Here is a 25,931-nt window from a genome sequence, read left to right as displayed (position 1 = left end):
ATATTACGGAGGAAGTAATATGTATGATAAGTGTGTGTAAAATCTGAAATCGAACGAGCTTTATATAAATATCCTGGCCAGACACCTCATGCGATCGCATGAGGCTCATATGGTATTATCATGCGATCGCATGAGCTTGATTTACAGCTCATGATCGTTTAACATTTTATGCCGACAGTTTTTAAATAATAATATATATATTAATAATTAATAATCTAATTATTTATATATTATATAATATTCATGCGCATAGTTAACATGTAAGATTAGTTCCGATGACTCGTACGTTGTCTCACGACTTATGTTCCGGTTTCGGTTTCTCGAACGCATTTTTGTACGCTTAGAAAACTAGTACTAAATGATACGAGACGTGTACCTTTATTAATAACTAGGCTTAATCATTGATAACCTATATCATTTGAAGTGTAACATAATCATTTAAATGTTTTGGTCATTTGCTTTTATAAAATGACTTATCGTTGTTTACTAAAATACATTTAATAATATTATCAAAACATTTTATAACAAAGTTAGTATTATATTTTATCTTATTGTATAATATATATATATATATATATATATATATATATATATATATATATATATATATATATATATATATATATATATATATATATATATATATATATATATATATATATATATATATATATATATATATATTTTCATTTTGAAATATAAATATAAAATATTCATTTAATAATATAATATCTAGTTTTCAAAACTAATTATATTTCAATGTATAATTTAAGATCGTTTACATAATAGAAAAATACTATATCATGTAACTTTTTCATTTTAAAACTTAACTAGATATAGTTCATTTATATACTAACGTATATTTTAATTTTTAAAACGTTCTAGTTAACCTATATAAATATTAAACGACTCAATAAACAAATGTTACTATCGTTTACTTAATTAATTTGAAACCATTTATATTCAATATTCATAAACATGTTTTAAATACACGTTGCGAGTTATTTAAGTACCTAATAATTAATACTCCTATCTTTTGTATATATAATCAAATTATGTTACAAAAACATCTTAATAATCAAATTCTATTGAATCGAAAAATGTTTCCGCACGTTTGAAAATAGATCAATCGAATATTATGAAATTCAACTCTCCACTAACTTTTGTCTAACTCTCGTTATTTGACACTTTTGTTTTTACTTGTAAGTCACTTTACCATTTATTCCGAATACCGTTAAAAAGAAAGGTTTCCTAAATCAAAGTGGACCTCTCAACAGAGACTGGTAATCATACAATGTATCTGATAAATCAATCATTTGATATTATCTTCTAATTATGTCGATAAATATGTTAACCATATATTGAAACAAATTCGGTCATGTAAATTATTATACATCTAATATTTTTATTAACATTTTCAAGTTATAATATATATACATATATATATATATATATATATATATATATATATATATATATATATATAATCATATTCATTTCAAATTATATAATGGTTCGTGAATCGTCGGAATTTGGTCGAGGTTAAATGAATGTATGAACATAGTTTAAAATTCTTGAGATTTAACTTAACAAACTTTGCGTATCATGTCGGAATAATATAAAGTTAAAGTTTAAATTTGGTCGGAAATTTCCGGGTCGTCACAGATCCTACCACTATCACTATATATGTATGTATGTATGTATGTATGTATGTATGTATTTATGTATGTATGTATGTATGTATGTATGTATGTATGTATGTATGTATGTATATTTAATCAAGAGTGAAGCACTTTTTTAGGGAAAGTGGGCGGAACTAAATTTTTTCGTTTTTTTCGATTTTTTTTTTCAGACATCAAGATCACATAAAAATATGAACATTTAAAAAAGACACTTTGTGATGAATGTTTTTATTTTGGCGAGAAAACGCTCGAAGAAAATTAGTTTTTAGATTGAATTTTTAACACTAACGGTTTAGAGTTTAGGGTTTTGAGTTTTGAGTTTAGGACTAAACCCAAAACACTAAACCCTAAAACCTAAACTCTAAATCGGACTAAAATTTGAAAAAAGACTTCATATAAGATGAAAAAAACAACGTTTCAAAAATATTATTAGGAATAACATTACTCATGATAAATGTTATTAATTATTTCTTCGATCGTATTCCCGCCTAAATGATAACATTCATCACAAAATGTCTTTTTTAAATGTTCATATTTTCACCTAAACTTGATGTCTAAAATAAAATTCGAAAAAAATGAAAAAAATTTACTTCCCCCCACTTCTTCCAAAAAAGTGTTTCCCTCTTGTTTATGACCATATATATATATATATATATATATATATATATATATATATATATATATATATATATATATATATATATATATATACATGCACATGTTTAATTTCATAAACGAGAACCACGAAAAGGGCAAGAACTGCTAGATCTTTTTAATTTCATAGTTTTTATGCATGTAAATGCAACAAATTACATGCACATGTTAACTAATGCTCATATCATTAACAAACATATGTTCATTACCACAAATTAAATGTTAAATTATTAATTATATGAAATGTTCACATGTATCATAAACAAATATGCACATGTGAACGAGAAACTATATATTTGATTATATAGGTAAAATATAAGTTTTTTCAAGCTATTTTATGTTATTCTTACTCCCCATCAACATTTATGAGTAATTTAATCTACTCACATGTGAAAATCTTTGTGAATTAAAAGTTCTCGCAGTTCTCAACCTTTTTATGGTTCTCGTTTGAACTTTTAATTATATATATATATATATATATATATATATATATATATATATATATATATCATTTAAACATATGATTGTACTGTTCACGCGATTATTTCATTGGGTAAAGGGTATTTCGGTCTTTTTATATCTTTAGTATACATGCTTAAGATATGGAACGTTCTCAGTCTCTCCATTTGGCTAGGTTTTTTGCGGTGTTGTCTCTATGGCGATTATAGGCGATCTTCGTTATATTAATTTCAAGAGATTTTTTAAATAATGTATTTAATTATTTTATTTAAATTAAATTAAAATGTTTATAGAAATACATTTATCAAAATCATCATAATCATACTAATAATTATAATTGATAATTGAGTAAATTATGCCACTATCAATACTCTAATCATGAGGATGGACTATTACTCTAATCTGTAGCACCACCCCCAAAATATATTTCTTTACTAGCCTTTAAGAGCCCGTGCGTTGCACGGCGACTCTTAAACAAACAAAATGGAAAGGTACATGTTATATCAATTGACGATATGATAAATAAAATGTACCTTTATATGTTTCACCAAGAATATGACTAAGGTACAATTGATGTGGATTGTCAGCCTATTAAAGTGAAAATAGGTCAATTTGGGTTGCATTTTCTTAGTCAATATAACAAAACAGTAAAATATCTTATAATCTGGGTACAATCAACTTCATCTTACATACATTTACAAAAATCACAATATCAATTAGCACAAAATCGACTTCAACCTACAAAGACTAAAATCATAGAAATAACAACTAATACTATTAGTAAAATAACAGCAAAAATGATAGTCAAAACTATACACAAGGGTCAAATACTTGAGAATTTTTCATATGCATGACAACTCCATATGTACTTGACTTCTTGCCTTTCAACACAAGAATCAACACGTATGTCTACATTATTTATACCCCATTTTCATGAGATGATCATCATGAAAATACATGGTCCTAAATGAATTCAAACATAGAAGCGGCAATCATATGCCACAAATCATCACACACTCCTTTTCAATGGGTCTTGTAATTGCATGTCCTATACATATAAACATAACATCAATTAATTATGTTTTGACTAAAACCTATATATTATGATCCATCAATCATAAGCCACCACAGATCCACCACCTCAATGACTCAAGTGACCATAATTCACTGAGTTTACCATATAAATCTACTGAAAAGATTTATACTCCTCTTATTCAAGCCATGTAGTCCTAAATTGTTATAAATGTAAATACAACTCACACAAAATTAAAGTGCTATATATAACCTTAGTTTTAAAAGAGGCTTAAAGTCCAGCAAAAAACCAAACAATTGATCAATAATCAAATTTTGCAAATCTGGAGTATGATTTAGCTGTTCAGGTGTAAGTGGCTGTACAATTAAGAGAAACACTTGCACAATGCCTGATTTAATAGGTTTACATCATACTCCAACTAATATTATTAAAACATATTTGGAAAATTAAGATTTACAACAAATTTGATAAACATTTTCATACATACTGCAATCTATATCAGGACCTGCAATTAAATTACGTCGAAGAATGGTTATATTACAAACATGACAGTTGTTTAATATGTCAGGAAAAAATACTATGACAACTCATATATATAAAGTTTTTAATGATATATGTTTGAACTAAAAAGTCAAACTAACAAATGATGTGCCCAAAGTCATACCTAGAACTATCATTCTGACTTCGCTTGGAATAGCAGCCAAGTATAGATTATTTGTAGTTTTTACTAAAGTATCAAATTAAGGGAAGTAACAAAGGCTTACATGAAATTCTCAGAATAGAAGTGTCTCTATTCCACTATAGTCTTCACCTACAAAATATAATAGAACTTTAGATCTTACATTCACCTATTATATCAATGGAATTATACTTTTGATACCTCTTTTAGCAGAACCTTGACGGTGTTATAAAGAAAAGAGATCTTGTGTATAAATAAGCTTCATACATATATTTTACTAAACCTCTTATCTTAACTTAGATACTATGTCTCCATCTCCATTTGTAGTTTCACCCTCAATGATTGTATATTAATAATAAAACATGTATTGATTCAAGATCCATCGTAAACATATTACAGGTTTGGTAATAATCTAGCATCCTAATTAGTATCCACTCAATGTGAAATTAGTATCAAAACTAAAAACCTTAGTTTAACCTTAATGAGCCTATAACATTGATTCCTTCGACATCGAGCGTGTATCTTTGCCATCTTTTATTATGACATGTAAACCTCGAGCCGAAGCTATCAATCCGAGATATCTTTTGCATTTTTTAACATTTGTTTAGTAATCAAATGAGTGAGATTGACAGATTACCTTGAGAGACAGTTGTAGCAGTACAGGAGATGGCATCTAATGAGAACCCAAATGACCACTTAATCATCACTAACCAACTGGACCAGAAGCAGAAATACAGCCACTGAGAAAACATTACAGACTTATAAATATGCACAAAAACGACATATATGAAGAGTTACAAAAAAGCAACGACTCCTACATTAAGAATGTGAACACAAGGAGAAACTGCGAAGGATGTACCAGCATCAAAAGCCGCTTAAAATAAAAATCTGACTCGCTAAAAAGAGTCAAAATATTTGTCCAAATACAACATATACAGTTTTGGGTCATGTCACACACAAAAACACACTCACTCACCCGCACACACACTGGGATCGGAAAATGGGCGGGTGCCCCTGCCTATCCCTTAAATGTTCCGCCCCTAAATGCAGAGTACAATTAAATAATTGCAATGAATACACAGGTTGTTTACTCTATACAGATTGATAAAAAGGAAGACAAAAATATTTTGAAAAGAAAAAATCGATTTAATAAAGCTTCTTGCATTGCAAATCTTGCTTTGACCAACTTAAGTTCATGGCTAAGAAAATACTTATTAAATCAAAATTTTGAAACTTATTTGTACATAAAGATAACAGTGTTAATTATCTTATTCATGTTGTCATAGATCCAATAAGTCATCTTATACATATTCATGGAGTATTATAAATAAGATAAAAGAACAAAGAATCTTTTCTATTTATTAAACTAAAAGAGTTAAATCGAGTTGAACGCACAATCCACACAAGCTTAGAGAGTAGGCCTACAAAATAAGCAAAGGTGTACGTACCTGTTTCTCAGATGACTTATCTAGGACCCGTTTACCTGGTGAGTTGTCTTAAGATGACGAATTTGGTAGCAGTAATCGATAGCAATAATTGGTAGCAATTGTAGTGACCCGAACTTTTCCATGTTTATATATATATATTAAATGAAATTGTTATTTACATGATTAAGTGTTTCCAACATGTTAAGCAATCAAACTTGTTAAGACTTGATTAATTGAAATAGGTTTCATATAGACAATTAACCACCCAAGTTGACCGGTGATTCACGAATGTTAAAACTTGTAAAAACTATATGATGACATATATATGGATATATATATAGTTAACATGATATTATGATAAGTAAACATATCATTAATTATATTAACAATGAACTACATATGTAAAAACAAGACTACTAACTTAATGATTTTGAAACGAGACATATATGTAACGATTATCGTTGTAACAACATTTAATGTATATATATCATATTAAGAGATATTCATACATCATAATATCATGATAATATAATAATTTAAAATCTCATTTGATATTATAAACATTGGGTTAACAACACTTAACAAGATCGTTAACCTAAAGGTTTCAAAACAACACTTACATGTAACGACTAACGATGACTTAATGACTCAGTTAAAATGTATATACATGTAGTGTTTTAATATGTATTCATACACTTTTGAAAGACTTCAAGACACTTATCAAAATACTTCTACTTAACAAAAATGCTTACAATTACATCCTGGTTCAGTTTCATCAACAATTCTACACGTATGCACCCGTATTTGTACTCGTACAATACACAGCTTTTAGATGTATGTACTATTGGTATATACACTCCAATGATCAGCTCTTAGCAGCCCATGTGAGTCACCTAACACATGTGGGAACCATCATTTGGCAACTAGCATGAAATATCTCATAAAATTACAAAAATATGAGTAATCATTCATGACTTATTTACATGAAAATAAAATTACATATCCTTTATATCTAATCCATACACCAACGACCAAAAACACCTACAAACATTTTCATTCTTCAATTTTCTTCATCTAATTGATCTCTCTCAAGTTCTATCTTCAAGTTCTAAGTGTTCTTCATAAATTCCAAAAGTTCTAGTTTCATAAAATCAAGAATACTTCCAAGATTGCAAGTTTACTTCCAAGTTTTCTAAATCCATTCCAAGTAATCATCCAAGATCAAGAAACCTTTGTTACTTATAGTAGGTTATCTTTCTAATACAAGGTAATAATCATATTCAAACTTTAATTCAATTTCTATAACTATAACAATCTTATTTCGAGTGGAAATCTTACTTGAAATTGTTTTCGTGTCATGATTCTGCTTCAAGAACTTTCAAGCCATCCAAGGATCCTTTGAAGCTAGATCCATTTTTCTAATTTCCAGTAGGTTTATCCAAGGAACTTGAGGTAGTAATGATGTTCATAACATCATTCGATTCATACATATAAAGCTATCTTATTCGAAGGTTTAAACTTGTAATCACTAGAACATAGTTTAGTTAATTCTAAACTTGTTTGCAAATAAAAGTTAATCCTTCTAACTTGACTTTTAAAATCAACTAAACACATGTTCTATATCTATATGATATGCTAACTTAATAATTTAAAACCTGGAAACACAAAAAATACCGTAAAACCGGATTTACGCCGTCGTAGTAACACCGCGAGCTGTTTTGGGTTAGTTAATTAAAAACTATGATAAACTTTGATTTAAAAGTTGTTATTCTGGGAAAATGATTTTTATTATGAACATGAAACTATTTCCAAAAATTATGGTTAAACTCAAAGTGGAAGTATGTTTTCTAAAATGGTCATCTAGACGTCGTTCTTTCGACTGAAATGACTACCTTTACAAAAACAACTTGTAACTTATTTTTCCGACTATAAACCTATACTTTTTCTATTTATATTCATAAAATAGAGTTCAATATGAAACCATAGCAATTTGATTCACTCAAAACGGATTTAAAATGAAGAAGTTATGGGTAAAACAAGATTGGATAATTTTTCTCATTTTAGCTACGTGAAAATTTGTAACAAATCTATTCCAACCATAACTTAATCAACTTGTATTGTATATTATGTAATCTTAAGATACCATAGACACGTATACAATGTTTTGACCTATCATGTCGACACATCTATATATATTTCGGAACAACCATAGACACTCTATATGTGAATGTTGGAGTTAGCTATACAGGGTTGAGGTTGATTCCAATATATATATAGTTTGAGTTGTGATCAATACTGAGATACGTATACACTGGGTCGTGGATTGATTCAAGATAATATTTATCGATTTATTTCTGTACATCTAACTGTAGACAACTAGTTGTAGGTTACTAACGAGGACAGCTGACTTAATAAACTTAAAACATCAAAATGTATTAAAAGTGTTGTAAATATATTTTGAACATACTTTGATATATATGTATATATTGTTATAGGTTCGTGAATCAACCAGTGACCAAGTCTTACTTCCCGACGAAGTAAAAATCTGTGAAAGTGAGTTATAGTCCCACTTTTAAAATCTAATATTTTTGGGATGAGAATACATGCAGGTTTTATAAATGATTTACAAAATAGACACAAGTACGTGAAACTACATTCTATGGTTGAATTATCGAAATCGAATATGCCCCTTTTTATTAAGTCTGGTAATCTAAGAATTAGGGAACAGACACCCTAATTGACGCGAATCCTAAAGATAGATCTATTGGGCCTAACAAACCCCATCCAAAGTACCGGATGCTTTAGTACTTCAAAATTTATATCATATCCGAAGGGTGTCCCGGAATGATGGAGATATTCTTATATATGCATCTTGTTAATGTCGGTTACCAGGTGTTCATCATATGAATGATTTTTATCTCTATGTATGGGATGTGTATTAAAATATGAAATCTTGTGGTCTATTGTTACGATTTGATATATATAGGTTAAACCTATAACTCACCAACATTTTTGTTGACGTTTAAAGCATGTTTATTCTCAGGTGAATACTAAGAGCTTTCGCTGTTGCATACTAAAATAAGGACAAGATTTGGAGTCCATGTTTGTATGATATTGTGTAAAAACTGCATTCAAGAAACTGATTTCGATGTAACATATTTGTATTGTAAACAATTATGTAATGGTCGTGTGTAAACAGGATATTTTAGATTATCATTATTTGATAATCTACATAAAGCTTTTTAAACCTTTATTTATGAAATAAAGGTTATGGTTTGTTTTAAAAATGAATGCAGTCTTTGAAAAACGTCTCATATAGAGGTCAAAACCTCGTAACGAAATCAATTAATATGGAACGTTTTTAATCAATAAGAACGGGACATTTCAGTTGGTATCCGAGCGTTGGTCTTAGAGAACCAGAAATTTTGCATTAGTGTATCTTATCGAGTTTGTTAGGATGCATTAGTGAGTCTGGACTTCGACCGTGTTTTCTTTAAAAATGATTGCTTAACATTTTTGTTTGAAACTATATATTATTAACATGTATATATTATGTGATATATTAATCTCTTAACATGTTTGATATTGTGTGATAGATGTCTACCTCTAGCACAAATCCCATTGACTCACCTAATAATAATGAAGAGTCGAATATATATTGGACTGATTCACAAGTTCCCGAAGAAGAACCGGAAGAAGAATTAGAACCGGAAGAAGAATCAGAACCGGAAGAGGAGGAACCGGAGGAGGAAATAGAACCGGTGGGGGAAATAATAAATCGGTTAAGTAAAAGAAAATCCTCAACCAACCGACCAAGGTTAATTATGGTCAATGGTGTTTCCGCCAAGGAAGCAAAATATTGGGAGGATTACCAATTCTCCGATGAATCGGATTCCGACGAGAATTCCGATGATGTTATAGAAATTACCCCAACTGAATTTAAAAAGGCAAAAGAAAATAATAAGGGAAAGGGCATAAAAATAGAGAAATCTAATTTCAACCCCGATGAACTTTATATGTATCGGCAACCCCCGAAGTCCTTAAGTTGTAACAATGACCCGGGAACCTCTAAACCACCAGGTTTTTCTAAACCGTTGTGGAAAACGACAGCTCGTATTAGGGGAACATCATATATCCCTAGAAACTTGGCAAAACGAACTAAAACCGAAGAAGAAGAAGAAGAAGAAGAAACGAGCGAGTCAGAATAAGATAGTTGTATTCGTGTGGTGTAATATATGTAATATAGTGTGCTTATGCTTTATGATATATGTAAAAATTGCTTGTATTAATAAGTATTTTTTTTATGAATCTAACTCTTGTCTATTTTACAGTATAAAAACACAAAATGGATAGACAACCTAATATTTTAAGAGACCTACCCGGAGACATGATTGATGAAATCTTGTCTAGAGTCGGTCAGAATTCTTCGGCACAACTATTTACGGCGAAATCAGTTTGTAAGACATTCGAAGAACGTTCCAAGAATGTCTTGGTTTATAAGAGACTTTCGTTTGAAAGATGGGGGATATCACATTGGGAAACCCATAAGTTACAATGTGTTTACTTTGACGCATATATTGCGGGGAACCCAAATGCTATTTTACGCAACGGGTTAAGAAATTATTTTGACTCAATGTATCCGAATATAGGGCTTCATGATTTAGAAAAAGCAGCTAACATGCAACATAAAGAAGCATGCTATGCTTACGGGTTAGTAATGTTCGCTTCTCACCAAAGTGAGAAAAAGAACATCGGGCTACAACTATTAAACAAAACGTTCCCACAAGTGACGAAGTCGGTAATTGGGGTAAGAAATGAGGTTTTTAGGTTATTACGAGACTGTTGGTCATTACGTAACCCTCGTCCCTTTGACGACGTTACAACACGCTGTCTTATCAACGGCCATAACGGTTATGTTCCAGAAGACCAAGGATGGGAAGTAGTCCTAGTAAAACCAGAATGCATGACTTGTTTCTGGACGTATGAATTACGTGTCTTTATTGCCTTTGCTGAACGACTTGTGTACTAGCTAGAATTATCTTCACAACTATCTTGTATCAAAGTTATTGTGTGCTATATTTTATGCTTTATGCAAAATAAGCGGTATTGTAAGTTTGTAAAATATTGTATAAAAGTTTGAACGCGAAATATTATTATAATAAGTTTTTCATATAGAATTGTAGTAGTTGAATTGTATATTAGCTACTAAGTATGAACTTAACGGGTAGGTACTACCCGAATTTAAACTTATAAAACGCTAATATGAAAGCTTTTATAAATGAGTTCATATTATGCTACGAAATACTATTAACTACTCTTAATATTCTATATGATTAACTTGTTCCATTTGACTATTTTGAAGGAAATGGCACCGACTACTCGACACACCGTGAATATGAATGAAGAGGAATTCTGTACTTTTCTAGCTTCAAACATAGCCACAGTACAGGCTGCGCTACATACCAACAATAACCTTGGATCTAGCAGTACAGGAAATCATGTAGGATGCACCTACAAAGAATTCACTGCCTGCAAACCTTTGGAATTTGATGGAACCGAAGGACCGATCGGATTGAAACGGTGGACCGAGAAGGTCGAATCGGTGTTTGCCATAAGTAAGTATACTGAAGAGGACAAAGTGAAGTACGCTACACATACCTTCACAGGTTCTGCGTTAACATGGTGGAATACCTATCTAGAGCAAGTGGGACAAGATGATGCGTACGCACTACCGTGGTCAGCATTCAAACACTTGATGAACGAGAAGTACCGTCCCAGAACCGAGGTCAATAAGCTCAAGACAGAACTTAGAGGGTTACGAACCCAAGGATTTGATATTACCACGTATGAAAGACGATTCACAGAATTGTGCCTATTGTGTCCGGGAGCGTTCGAAGATGAGGAAGAGAAGATCGACGCGTTTGTGAAAGGATTACCGGAAAGAATCCAAGAAGATATAAGTTCACACGAGCCCGCCTCCATACAACAGGCATGTAGAATGGCTCACAAACTAGTGAACCAGATTGAGGAAAGAATTAAAGAACAGGCGGCTAAAGAGGCCAATGTGAAGCAAGTCAAAAGAAAGTGGGAGGAAAACGGTGATAAGAATCACCAATACAACAACAACAGCAATTACAATAATAATCGCAACAATCATCCCATCAATCGCAACTACAACAAACGGCCCAACAACAACAACAACAACAACAACAACAACAACAACAACAACAACAGCAACTACAACAATCATCCCAACAACAATAACAACCGCAACAACAACAACAATCAGAAGCAGCTATGCCAAAGGTGTGAAAAGTATCACTCGGGGTTCTGCACCAAATTTTGCAACAAGTGTAAAAGAAATGGTCATAGCGCGGCGAAGTGTGAGGTCTACGGACCAGGGGTTAACAGAACGAAAGGAACAAATGGTGTCGGAACGAGTAATGGCGGACCAAGTAGTGTCGGAGCAAGTTATGCCAATGTAGTTTGTTATAAATGTGGAAAACCGGGCCACATTATTAGAAATTGCCCGAACCAGGAGAACACGAATGGACAAGTCCGCGGAAGAGTTTTCAATATTAATGCGGCAGAAGCACAGAAAGACCCGGAGCTTGTTACGGGTACGTTTCTTATTGACAATGAATCTGCTTACGTGTTATTTGATTCGGGTGCGGATAGAAGCTATATTGTCATAACCCGTCCTTAACCATAAGAACGAGTTAGATAACGTATGATTTCATTGCGAGGTATTGACCTCTATATGCGACATTTTAAAAAGAACAACTGCATTTATTTTACATTACAAACCATAACTCTTATGTTAATACAAGCTTTAGACAATATAAAGATGATTATCGTTTAGCGATAATCTTAGACTTACAAACTTTACATGTGATGATAACAATACGATTTCTAGCATATTTTACATTACAATTCCTCGGATATGCAGTTTTATTTTTGACACAAATATGCATACTCAAGATCTTGCTTAAATTCAACATGTTGCAGCGGAAGCTTTTAGTTATCACCTGAGAATAGACATGTTTAAAACGTCAACATAAAGTTGGTGAGATATAGGTTTAATGCCGGCAGCAATATATATATATATATATAGACCACAAGATTTCATATATAAACGTTTTAATAAAAATATTCTAAGTGGTAGAGCACTTGGTAACCATACTTAACATTTAATCACGTCTCATATTCCCTTTATTATGAAATCTTACTACACCGTACCAAGTGTAGTCACAAAACGAAGTACTGTGCAACAGTTGAATACTGGTCGTCCAGTTCGGTTGGGGTTGTCAGGCCCGATAGATCTATCAACAGGATTCGCGTTTACAATACCGCTGTAAATAATAGTTACCAAGCTACAGGGAAGTATGCCAGTGGTACAACTCAACGTAGAATATATTTTTCAGTTACTTGTGTCCATATCGTAAAACATAAAATACATGTATTCTCATCCCGAAATATTTAGAGTTTAAAAGTGGGACTATATACTCACTTTTGTCTTGAAGATATGTAATTTCGACTTGGTCTCCGATTGATATCACGAACCTATCCATATATAATTTATCAATATATTTTCATTTTAAACAAACGTCACATATATATACTTATAATACTTTTAATACTTTTAATAATTCCTTAGTCCGTAGTTAGCAGTCCGATGTTAGTAATTCAATTTTAATGGTTCATTTTTAGGTGTTTAATAAACCCCCAATAAAATAAATAAAACCCCCATCGTATATGTATTGGTCGAGATTAATCTTGACCCACGGTACCGGTGTTGTCAAATGACGTGTTGCGTACATAAAGTACCGGTGTTGTCAAATGACGTGTTGCGTACAATCATGGGATCTTATGATTAATCTTCTCGTATTGTTTACGGGTGATCCTGAACCATATAAAATTAAATTATGAGTACATATATATAAAATATCATGTTATTTTAAAAAGATGTGATTTATTTAATTTTCTCCAATTATTTTCGTAGCTAAACTAGTCTTAGATATCCGATCTCGTTTTGGTCATAGTTTCTTCGTTACAACTCCGTTTTCGTTGATTCAACTTGCCACTTCCTTGGATCGAGTCCCTCTTTAAGACTATGAACTGTAAATACCTTAGTTTGTATTCGAAATCACAGGTCATAGGTCAAACTTTAGTGAAACTTATGAAGTTAATCATTTTCCATCATGTAAACAACCTTAAATGATTATTTTTCTAAAAATACTTATACTTTGAGTTAAATCATGAAATTTTTATGTGTTATCATATTCATAGTAAAAATCATTTTTCCAGAAAATAAACCTCCAATTCAAAGTTTAAGATGGTTTTTAATTATCCAACCCAAAACAGCCCCCGGTTGCACTCCGACGTCGTAAAAACAGTTTTTAAGGTGTTCTTTGAAAAACCAAGTTTTACCTTGTTAAGTTAGCATATATTTATGATATATTACAGGTCTTGAAGTATTTTAAAAGTTAAGTTAGAAGGATCTATTTAGTTTGCAAACAAGTTTGAAAACATTCAAACTATGTTCTTGTTGTTAAAATTTTATACCACAAAATAAGATAGCTATATATATATGAATCGAATAAGGTTATGAAAAAAGTTACTACCTCAAGTTACTTGGACAAGATTGCTATAAAAGAGGAGTAAGAACCTAGAACCAAAAGGGTGATGGAATTGGATGAAAGATTGGAAGTAAGTTTGTGTTCTTGGAAAGGATTCTTGAAGTGTTTTTGTAAGGGTTTTCCTATGGTGATTAAGGCTTGTTTCTATGGCTAGATCTTCATGGTTTCTTGCTGAATTGATGAGGGTTTCTTATGGCTTTCAAGTAGGTGTGTTAGAGAGTAATTTGGAAGTGATAATGGTGAACTAGAATTGATATGGGGAAGGCCATATAAAAACGTGAATGGGGGGGACATGGACAAGTTTTCCTTTTGTTATTTTGTATGACTTTCAATGCTAGCATCCAATTTCTAATTACCTTATACATAAGGCATGAACAAGGGCTGGTTGGTGGTGATTTGATGTGTATATACCAATAGTAAATACGTATAGGAGCTAGGTATGATACGAGTACATATACTCTAGATATACGTATAGAAATTTTGTGAAAAATGGAATGAGGATTCAAATATAGCTATCTTTTGTGAATACACTTATATTGTTTTATGTATTTAAGTCCTTAAAAAGTGATTAAATACATTACTTATATGTATAAACATTATAGGTCATAAGTATTTATGTCAATTAACGTTACATATGGTTATCGTTTTGAAAACTTAAGTTAGTAGTTTCAAAATATACTTATAACTTATTGTTATTAATACAAAATAAGATATTATAACATTCTTAGATCATGTTAAATATGTATGTATACATATATATACACAAACGTATAATTATCATATATTGTATAGTTCGTGATATCATCGGTCAAACTAGACGGTCAAACGTTGTGTAAACTCTTTTCAAAAACATAAATCTCATCAATTTGGATTGCTTATCATGTTGGTAAGGTTTAATTTATGTAAATATTATTCTTATAAGTATAGAACGATCGAAAAAGTGCGGGTCATTACATATATGAGTAGAGATTTTTGTGCTAAATTAAGTTGCCCATTGACGCCTTTAGATAGTAAATTTTTACTCGAATTAGCAAATGGTAAATTAATTTCAGCAGATAATATATGTCGAAATCGAGAAATTAAACTGGTTAGCGAAACATTTAAGATTGATTTGATACCAGTAGAGTTAGGGAGTTTTGATGTGATAATCGGTATAGACTGGTTGAAAGAAGTGAAAGCAGAGATCGTTTGTTACAAAAATGCAATTCGCATTATACGAGAAAAAGGAAAACCCTTAATAGTGTACGGAGAAAAGGGCAACATGAAGCTACATCTTATTAGTAATTTGAAGGCACAAAAACCAATAAGAAAAGATTTCTATGCTGTTCTAGCACACGTCGAGAAAGTACAAACTGAAGAAAATAGCATCAATGATGTTCCCGTCGCAAAAGAATTTCCCGATGTATTTCCGAAAGAATTACCGGGATTACCCCCACATCGATCCGTTGAATTTCAAATAGATCTTGTACCAGGAGCTGCACCAATAGCTCGTGCTCCTTATAGACTGGCACCCAGCGAGATGAAAGAACTGCAAAGCCAATTACAAGAACTTTTAGAGCGTGGTTTCATTCGACCAAGCACATCACCGTGGGGAGCTCCTGTTTTGTTTGTCAAAAAGAAAGATGGTACATTCAGGTTGTGTATCGACTACCGAGAGTTGAACAAACTTACCATTAAGAACCGCTACCCACTACCGAGAATTGACGACTTATTTGATCAACTACAAGGCTCGTCTGTTTATTCAAAGATTGACTTACGTTCCGGGTATCATCAAATGCGGGTGAAAGAAGATGATATTCCAAAGACTGCTTTCAGAACACGTTATGGTCATTACGAGTTTATGGTCATGCCATTTGGTTTAACTAATGCACCAGCTGTGTTCATGGACCTTATGAACCGAGTGTGTGGACCATACCTTGACAAGTTTGTCATTGTTTTCATTGATGACATACTTATTTACTCAAAGAATGACCAAGAACACGGTGAACATTTGAGAAAGGTGTTAGAAGTATTGAGGAAGGAAGAATTGTACGCTAAGTTTTCAAAGTGTGCATTTTGGTTGGAAGAAGTTCAATTCCTCGGTCACATAGTGAACAAAGAAGGTATTAAGGTGGATCCGGCAAAGATAGAAACTGTTGAAAAGTGGGAAACCCCGAAAACTCCGAAACACATACGCCAGTTTTTAGGACTAGCTGGTTACTACAGAAGGTTCATCCAAGACTTTTCCAGAATAGCAAAACCCTTGACTGCATTAACGCATAAAGGGAAGAAATTTGAATGGAAGGATGAACAAGAGAAAGCGTTTCAGTTATTGAAGAAAAAGCTAACTACGGCACCTATATTGTCATTACCTGAAGGGAATGATGATTTTGTGATTTATTGTGACGCATCAAAGCAAGGTCTCGGTTGTGTATTAATGCAATGAACGAAGGTGATTGCTTATGCGTCTAGACAATTGAAGATTCACGAACAAAATTATACGACGCATGATTTGGAATTAGGCGCTGTTGTTTTTGCATTAAAGACTTGGAGGCACTACTTATATTGTAGCGACCCCGAAAAATCGTCAAGTGAAAGGCGTCGACTACGTAGGTCCCATTACATGGTCATAAGTCTTTAAGACAACGTTTGACCAAAATATGTCGCATTCATTTCAATGTAAAAGGGTGTTTCAAGTTTACAAAAGAAGTTCGACGACTAGTTACATTACAATGTTAAACGTACAATTGAAACCTATGCGACACAATTTAAAAGTAGCCAAAAAGATGCTCCAAATATGCATGTATACTCGACATCCAAGCAAGTATCAAAAGAGTGCGGAAGCATGTATCACTTAAGCATTCAAAACCTGAGAAAAACATAGAAGAATCTGTCAACGAAAACGTTGGTGAAATCATAGGTTTAGTAAATGAGTATGTAAGTAAAATAAGTTGAACCACAAGTTATAGTATAAGTCGATTTTCCGAATCGTTTGAATTCCATAAGTATTGTTGTTTACCGAGCACCCAATTATCAAAGCTTAACCGTATCATTTACCTCAGCATAAAAGTGTTAGAACATACACCGTACCAGAATATATTTCATTCGCTTAACGGTAGCGAACCGTCCGAATGAGGGTTAGTCAAACCCGTATGGATCCACACAACATAGTCTCGCTTACACCATCTGATGTAATTAATGATAATTGAATTGAGGATTTTCGTTCAAACTCGTCCGTATCTTTGTATTCGTATTCGTGTTCGATGTATAAAAGTATGAAAGGTATATATACATATGAAATGTATATAAGTATGTAACGTATATGTTTCTCAGCCCACGATTTAAAATATAAAAGTTGTTGAAAAAGTGGGACTATGATCTCACCTCGAGTGCACGAGTATAAAAGTACTTCACAAAGTAAACGTGTGCATGAAAGTTGCTTAGCCTTGACCTAAACAAGTAAGTTGTATCAATTTACCGGTTACGACACAAGGTCGGGTGAAATGTGCTCAATTAGTCCTATGGCTCGTTACGACTCGAATAAATAGCATGTGAATCACGTTATCAAGTTTCATGCAAGAATCAAGTATAAAATAAGATTAGAACGATTGCATAAGTGTTTTGTTAAGTTTGACTAAAAGTCAAACTTGGTCAAAGTCAACGAAAAAGTCAATGGGGTCGGGTCGGGTCCCGAACTATTTTCCTAAGCTTAGAAATCATATATGAGCATGTTAGAACAAGTTACATGTGAATCGGAGGTGCGTAGCATAGCAAACATTATTCAAAAATCGACAAAGTTGGACAGACCATATTGGCGCGCCGCGCGGGTATATGGCGCGCCGCGCCATTACCTGTGCAGAGAAATCTGGCAGTTTTTAAGTTTTATGCACGAACCTAACTTCAAACAATCACCATTTATGACCCGCAAACAACCAAAACATGTATCTTATATCATCGGAAAGGTATTTTGACAAGGAACACAACTAACTACTTTTCATCAAGTGAAAACATCATTTAAAATAACCGATTTCTCACCAAGTGGTCATTCAAGGTCCATTTTCAAAGTTTCAAGTTCTTGAAATGCATTACATGATTCGGGAATCCAATCCACACATATGATATGCCGTTTCGAAGGTAATTACTCATGCAATACAACTAAACACTTACTAACAACATTTCATGGCATCCAAAGTATCAAAAGTTCATTTCAAGTTCATCAAACCCTAATCAAAATTCACAAAAATCACAAATCATGTATTTGAAGTTTTCTTAATCAACCTACGCATCAAAACGAAGCTAGTGATACTAGTAACACAATTAAAACATGAACTTTAACAATTTAACAACATTTAATCTTCCAAAATCAAAGATTAAGCAAACCCATTTTCAAGTGTTCAAACTAGTTACTCAAATCAACAAATCGAACAAACAAAACATATATTCATGTTATACACGAGCCATAGACACTAATTAACACTTTTATAATTCAAAAACATCAATAACACAAAATCTAGTGATTTTAGAAAGTTACCCAAATGAGATGAAATTGGTATCAAGTCGAAGAGGATGAAGAGAGGATTCCAAATATGTAATTTGTTTTGATGTTAGCCTCCAAATCCGAAATTAGATGATGAATCTTGTTTGAGTTCTTGAGAGGAAAAATGGAAGTATGAAAAGAGAGAAAGGGAGAAAATGAGAGGAGGAGGTTGAAGGTTTGACTAGTTGACCTAGTCAAATCTTTGGCCTCTTTGCAAGTTTAGTCCCTCTAGTTCGGGTGCGGGTGCGTGAATTAACCAAACGAATTATTTTGAATTACAGGAGAGTACGAGAGATGTTATAATCCAATAACGAAAATATTTTAAGAATGTTAGCTAATGGAGGATACGAATTGAGATACTGAGGATATTATTAAAATAAAAAGACGGGCGTTAAAATAAATTTAACGGAAAAACGCGGGATGTTACATTATTCACACCTCAAAAGAAATTTCGTCCCGAAATTTAGTTGGGAGTAGTAGTCGACGTCTCTTACTCGAGACCTTACATTGTCAATGCTATGAATAAGTGAAGGTACGTCCTTGAGTGTTCTCATGAATTTGGATAGTTAGGGTTTTACGTTGTATTAAGGTTCGGTTTTTACGATCCCCGGTTTCAACTGGTTTTCCTATGAAGAGAAGTTTGTCATCGATAGTTGATGTATCCAGTAGGATTGCACGTTCCTGTTCCGCAGGACACGTTTCTAAGTTTGTTACACGAAATGTAGGGTAAACGGAAACTTAATTGAGTCAGAAGTTCTAAACGGTAGGAAGCGGTTCCAATACGCCCCAAGGTTTCAAAAGGTTCGATATTGCGGATATAGTCTTTCTCGATTTCCTAAAATGGATTACACATTTCCAAGGTGCGGTTTCTCAATATTATGCGGTTACACACTGGGATTTGTGATGTTTTCATCTAAGTTTGGTATAACTCTTCTGGCGACTACGGGTCATCTCGAGCCCTTCTCGGACTTGAACGATCTCAATTGTTGTTTCTTGATGGAGTTCAGATTCGGTGATTTGCTTGCCACATGCTTTGGTTAAATGAATCGGGGTATGACATTTGCGGTCATATAGGGTTTCGGAAGTGCTGCGTTAATATACGAGTGATAGATGTCGTTGTAAGAGGAACTACTAAAGGTGACAATACCAGTCTGTAACATGTCTTTCCAAGATTGAATCGTACGTTTGCTCAGTTCGTCGGTTGTGGGAGATACGCGGTACATGTGTCTAAGCAGTTCCCAAGGTTTCTTGTAACACTAGAAGTGAAACGAGTATTTTGATACAGGATAAATGACGAAGATACACCGTGTTGGAATTAGAATCTCTTAAGATATGTTTGAACAAGCTAGTTAGGGTTTGAAAACGTTCGTTGGAACAAGTTCCTTACCGGCTACAGAGAACATTTTTCAGGGCTATTCACCCTCGTGGTGAATACTAGTAATACATGATGAGTCTCTCTCTCCATTGAGAAAGTATATAAAAGGTTTCCTTATACAAAAGTACAAGCAAAAGGACAGGAGTGGAATGAGAACTTAGAATAGGATGAGCTCACATCCTGAGGTAGCCATATCGCGCATCTAGTGGTCAAATGTTGAGACCTGGTGGGAAAACAAGATAGAACACATAGTTATATAGTTCGGGGTTGAGTAGTAGTTGTCCGTATCAGGAGCATGAGGACGATAAGTCAAAGAGAAAGGAAGTATCCTTGGATTGTGTGTTATCTTGGGTCCCAGTAATATCAGACGGTCATAGTGAAATAACAGTGTTATGTAACGTGGTACGTGGTGATGAGAAGATTGATCGGATCCATAATTAAGTATTCCAATCGTTCGTGCAAAAATAACGAATTTCAGTTTCCTTGATTTCGAGTCGAGAGAGTATGCCTTTCGGGCGTTCGAGTAGAAATATTTCCATACTTGAATTTCATTGTGTTAAATGAATTTAGTTAGTAAGGTTGGGGTGAATAATCGCGTTAAAAGTTCGGACACGGAGAGGTTTAGTCCTTTCCTGGGGGAGTTAACGGGGTTAAAGGACGAGTAACACGAGAAAAAGTCGAAAATGAATCTGCGGTAATAATCGGCGAGATCTAAGATTTTACGAGTACAAGTCAGAGTCGTGAGGGTTTCCCGATTACGTGTGGCTTCGATTGCGAGATTTATTGTAATACCCTGACCACTAACAACATGGTCTAGAAATTGGACTTTGTTTAACCAAAGTTCACACTTGGAGATTTTGGTATAGAGTTGCTCTTTCCTCAAGAGTTCAAGCGTAAGACAAAGACGTTGTTCGTTTTCTTCTTTGCTTGAATTGAATAGGTTAGAACATCACATATGAATATGATGACAGATCTGTCTAGATAAGTTTACATATGTAGCGACCCATCAGGCCCATCAGGCCCATGAATACGGAGGAAGCCTTTGTTAAACTGAACGACACTATAAGAAATTCATAACTATCGTAACGAATTTTGAAAACCGTTTTGGAGATAACCGGAATGGGGGTCGATTTTGGAATACACACGGAATTCTTGTGATTGATCAAGAGGTCATCGGTACGGGAAAGAGAATATCTGTTCTTAACCGAAAATTATTTAGTTCACGATAATCTATACACATGTAAGGGATCATTTTCTTCTTAACGAATAGGTTTTGAGTTCCCTAGTTCTATAGGTGTCAAGTCAAAATTCAAATTCTCCACCCAAAAAGTTTAACGTAATAGTTTTTCGTCGGTCACCTGAATGGCATAGGTAGTGTCTAGGGGATATGGTGGTGTGCAAAGAGTACGAGTCAAGGCCTTGGTTATAAAACGTCTAACGGTACCCGAATTGAATAAACATGAAATATAAGGGTTGTTGAGAAGAAACGTACCCGTGACTAGTTGTCATCTCGGGCTTCCTCGGTGTTAATGTTGAAAGCTCGGCCGCGTGTATTGGGGTTTGTCTTCTTCTCCGGGCACGCATTCTTAAAATGACCCGGTTGGCCACATTCGAAACAAACGCCCGTCCGGTGTGCATTGGGCGCCTTTTGGGCGACGGGGGCGACGCTCCTACAATCGTTGGCCGTATGACCACTTCCTTGGCACCGGTGGCAAGTTAACTTACCACATTTACCATAATGACGGTTGCGGAATTTGTTGCAAAATGGTTTGCTACATTCGCCATAATGATGTTTGTGGCACTTGTTGCAAGATGGTAGACTTCCGGCATAGCCTTTCTTGTCGTTGGAGGTGAAAGGCTTCTTGGCGGGGTTGTTGTTGTAGTTGCTCAATTCGGGGGCTTCCCATTTTCTTTTGTTGCCACCCGACTTATCCTCGGCTTTATATGCCGACACCTCAATTTCGTCCACCGTTTCGATCAATTGGCGGGCCATATTCAAAGCCTCTTGGTGATTAGCGGGTTTGGATGACATTACTCCTTGTTTGATGCTCTTAGGAAGACCATCCATGTACAGCTCAACCCTTAGAGACTCGGTACTCACGAGATTTGGGCACATCAAGGCTAGCTCAGAAAATCGTTGATTATAGGCCTTTAGGTCATTCCCGACCGCTTTTAAAGTTCTTAGCTCGTGTTCAAGCTTGCGGGTCTCTTCGCGCGGGAAGTATTCGGTGATCATCTTTCCTCTTAAGTCGACCCAAGAGAGAGCGTGGGCTTCGTGGATACCTACCAATTGTACATACGTATTCCACCATGTGAGAGCGATACCGGCGAAGGTGTGAGTGGAAAATCTGACCTTGTCTTGGTCCCGACAACCGCTTATGCTAAAGACGGCTTCTGTTTGCTCAAACCATCGGGTGAGCACGACCGGTCCCCCGGTTCCATCAAAAGTGTGAGGTTTGCACCCCATGAAGTTCTTATAGGAGCACCCTTCGTTTGAATTACCGGCTCCATTGTTGTTGTTGTTGTGATTGTTGTTATTGTTATTGTTGTTGGAAGAGTGACCGGCCATGGCCGCATCCACGGCGGTGGCTATCATTCGTTGTATAGCTTGTTCGGGAGTTTCGGGAGGAGCGCGTCGACGAGTCATTGTTCCTTCAAGACACAAGAATATCGTTGGTTAGTATTCTCAATAATACCAACCGTGATATGGAATAAGGATAAAGAGAAAATTTCCTTAACCCGCCTTAAATTCTTTATGTCATAATGTCGGAACGTACATGTGAATCACTGTAATATAATCCCGGAAATTATATTACCCTGATTCTCATGTGCATTTAACATTACCTCATAAAGTCAAGGTGGCGTGCCAACAAAATTTATCAACGTAAGATCAAGATCGAATACGAGTTAGATATGATAGAAAAGTTCGAGTATAATGCACAAATAGTCAAGTAATTCCTACTTCAGTCTATATGCCGGTTGTAGTCTAGATTCACCTATGTACCCTATGACTCGGGGTGGACACAAATGAACTCTAAATCCCTACAACCAAGGCTCTGATACCACTTGTATCGACCCCGACAAATCGTCAAGTGACGGCGTCGACTACGTAGGTCCCATTACATGGTCATAAGTCTTTAAGACAACGTTTGACCAAAATATGTCGCATTCATTTCAATGTAAAAGGGTGTTTCAAGTTTACAAAAGAAGTTCGACGACTAGTTACATTACAATGTTAAACGTACAATTGAAACCTATGCGACACAATTTAAAAGTAGCCAAAAAGATGCTCCAAATATGCATGTATACTCGACATCCAAGCAAGTATCAAAAGAGTGCGGAAGCATGTATCACTTAAGCATTCAAAACCTGAGAAAAACATAGAAGAATCTGTCAACGAAAACGTTGGTGAAATCATAGGTTTAGTAAATGAGTATGTAAGTAAAATAAGTTGAACCACAAGTTATAGTATAAGTCGATTTTCCGAATCGTTTGAATTCCATAAGTATTGTTGTTTACCGAGCACCCAATTATCAAAGCTTAACCGTATCATTTACCTCAGCATAAAAGTGTTAGAACATACACCGTACCAGAATATATTTCATTCGCTTAACGGTAGCGAACCGTCCGAATGAGGGTTAGTCAAACCCGTATGGATCCACACAACATAGTCTCGCTTACACCATCTGATGTAATTAATGATAATTGAATTGAGAATTTTCGTTCAAACTCATCCGTATCTTTGTATTCGTATTCGTGTTCGATGTATAAAAGTATGAAAGGTATATATACATATGAAATGTATATAAGTATGTAACGTATATGTTTCTCAGCCCACGATTTAAAATATAAAAGTTGTTGAAAAAGTGGGACTATGATCTCACCTCGAGTGCACGAGTATAAAAGTACTTCACAAAGTAAACGTGTGCATGAAAGTTGCTTAGCCTTGACCTAAACAAGTAAGTTGTATCAATTTACCGGTTACGACACAAGGTCGGGTGAAATGTGCTCAATTAGTCCTATGGCTCGTTACGACTCGAATAAATAGCATGTGAATCACGTTATCAAGTTTCATGCAAGAATCAAGTATAAAATAAGATTAGAACGATTGCATAAGTGTTTTGTTAAGTTTGACTAAAAGTTAAACTTGGTCAAAGTCAACGAAAAAGTCAATGGGGTCGGGTCGGGTCCCGAACTATTTTCCTAAGCTTAGAAATCATATATGAGCATGTTAGAACAAGTTACATGTGAATCGGAGGTGCGTAGCATAGCAAACATTATTCAAAAATCGACAAAGTTGGACATACCGTATTGGCGCGCCGCGCGGGTATATGGTGCTCCGCGCCATTACCTGTGCAGAGAAATCTGGCAGTTTTTAAGTTTTATGCACGAACCTAACTTCAAACAATCACCATTTATGACCCGCAAACAACCAAAACATGTATCTTATATCATCGGAAAGGTATTTTGACAAGGAACACAACTAACTACTTTTCATCAAGCGAAAACATCATTTACAATAACCGATTTCTCACCAAGTGGTCATTCAAGGTCCATTTTCAAAGTTTCAAGTTCTTGAAATGCATTACATGATTCGGGAATCCAATCCACACATATGATATGCCGTTTCGAAGGTAATTACTCATGCAATACAACTAAACACTTACTAACAACATTTCATGGCATCCAAAGTATCAAAAGTTCATTTCAAGTTCATCAAACCCTAATCAAAATTCACAAAAATCACAAATCATGTATTTGAAGTTTTCTTAATCAACCTACGCATCAAAACGAAGCTAGTGATACTAGTAACACAATTAAAACATGAACTTTAACAATTTAACAACATTTAATCTTCCAAAATCAAAGATTAAGCAAACCCATTTTCAAGTGTTCAAACTAGTTACTCAAATCAACAAATCGAACAAACAAAACATATATTCATGTTATACACGAGCCATAGACACTAATTAACACTTTTATAATTCAAAAACATCAAGAACACAAAATCTAGTGATTTTAGAAAGTTACCCAAATGAGATGAAATTGGTATCAAGTCGAAGAGGATGAAGAGAGGATTCCAAATATGTAATTTGTTTTGATGTTAGCCTCCAAATCCAAAATTAGATGATAAATCTTGTTTGAGTTCTTGAGAGGAAAAATGGAAGTATGAAAAGAGAGAAAGGGAGAAAATGAGAGGAGGAGGTTGAAGGTTTGACTAGTTGACCTAGTCAAATCTTTGGCCTCTTTGCAAGTTTAGTCCCTCTAGTTCGGGTGCGGGTGCGTGAATTAACCAAACGAATTATTTTGAATTACAGGAGAGTACGAGAGATGTTATAATCCAATAACGAAAATATTTTAAGAATGTTAGCTAATGGAGGATACGAATCGAGATACTGAGGATATTATTAAAATAAAAAGACGGGCGTTAAAATAATTTTAACGGAAAAACGCGGGATGTTACATA

General features: G+C 34.1%; 1 long non-coding RNA gene across 1 annotated transcript; it reads right to left on the bottom strand.

The window, feature by feature from the left end:
- Positions 1-4,233: 4,233 nt before the first annotated feature.
- On the bottom strand, positions 4,234-5,273 carry LOC139904622 (uncharacterized). Its single transcript, XR_011778914.1, has 3 exons — positions 5,145-5,273; positions 4,593-4,639; positions 4,234-4,333 (listed from the first exon to the last, which is right to left on the bottom strand). It is a non-coding gene; the product is annotated as an uncharacterized lncRNA (long non-coding RNA).
- Positions 5,274-25,931: the final 20,658 nt, after the last annotated feature.

The sequence above is a fragment of the Rutidosis leptorrhynchoides genome, chromosome 4, assembly GCF_046630445.1.
Source record: "Rutidosis leptorrhynchoides isolate AG116_Rl617_1_P2 chromosome 4, CSIRO_AGI_Rlap_v1, whole genome shotgun sequence".
NCBI classification, from domain to species: Eukaryota; Viridiplantae; Streptophyta; class Magnoliopsida; order Asterales; family Asteraceae; genus Rutidosis; species Rutidosis leptorrhynchoides.
The sequence above is the reverse complement of the archived record's forward strand: the minus strand, read 5'-3'. Positions and strand labels throughout refer to the sequence as shown.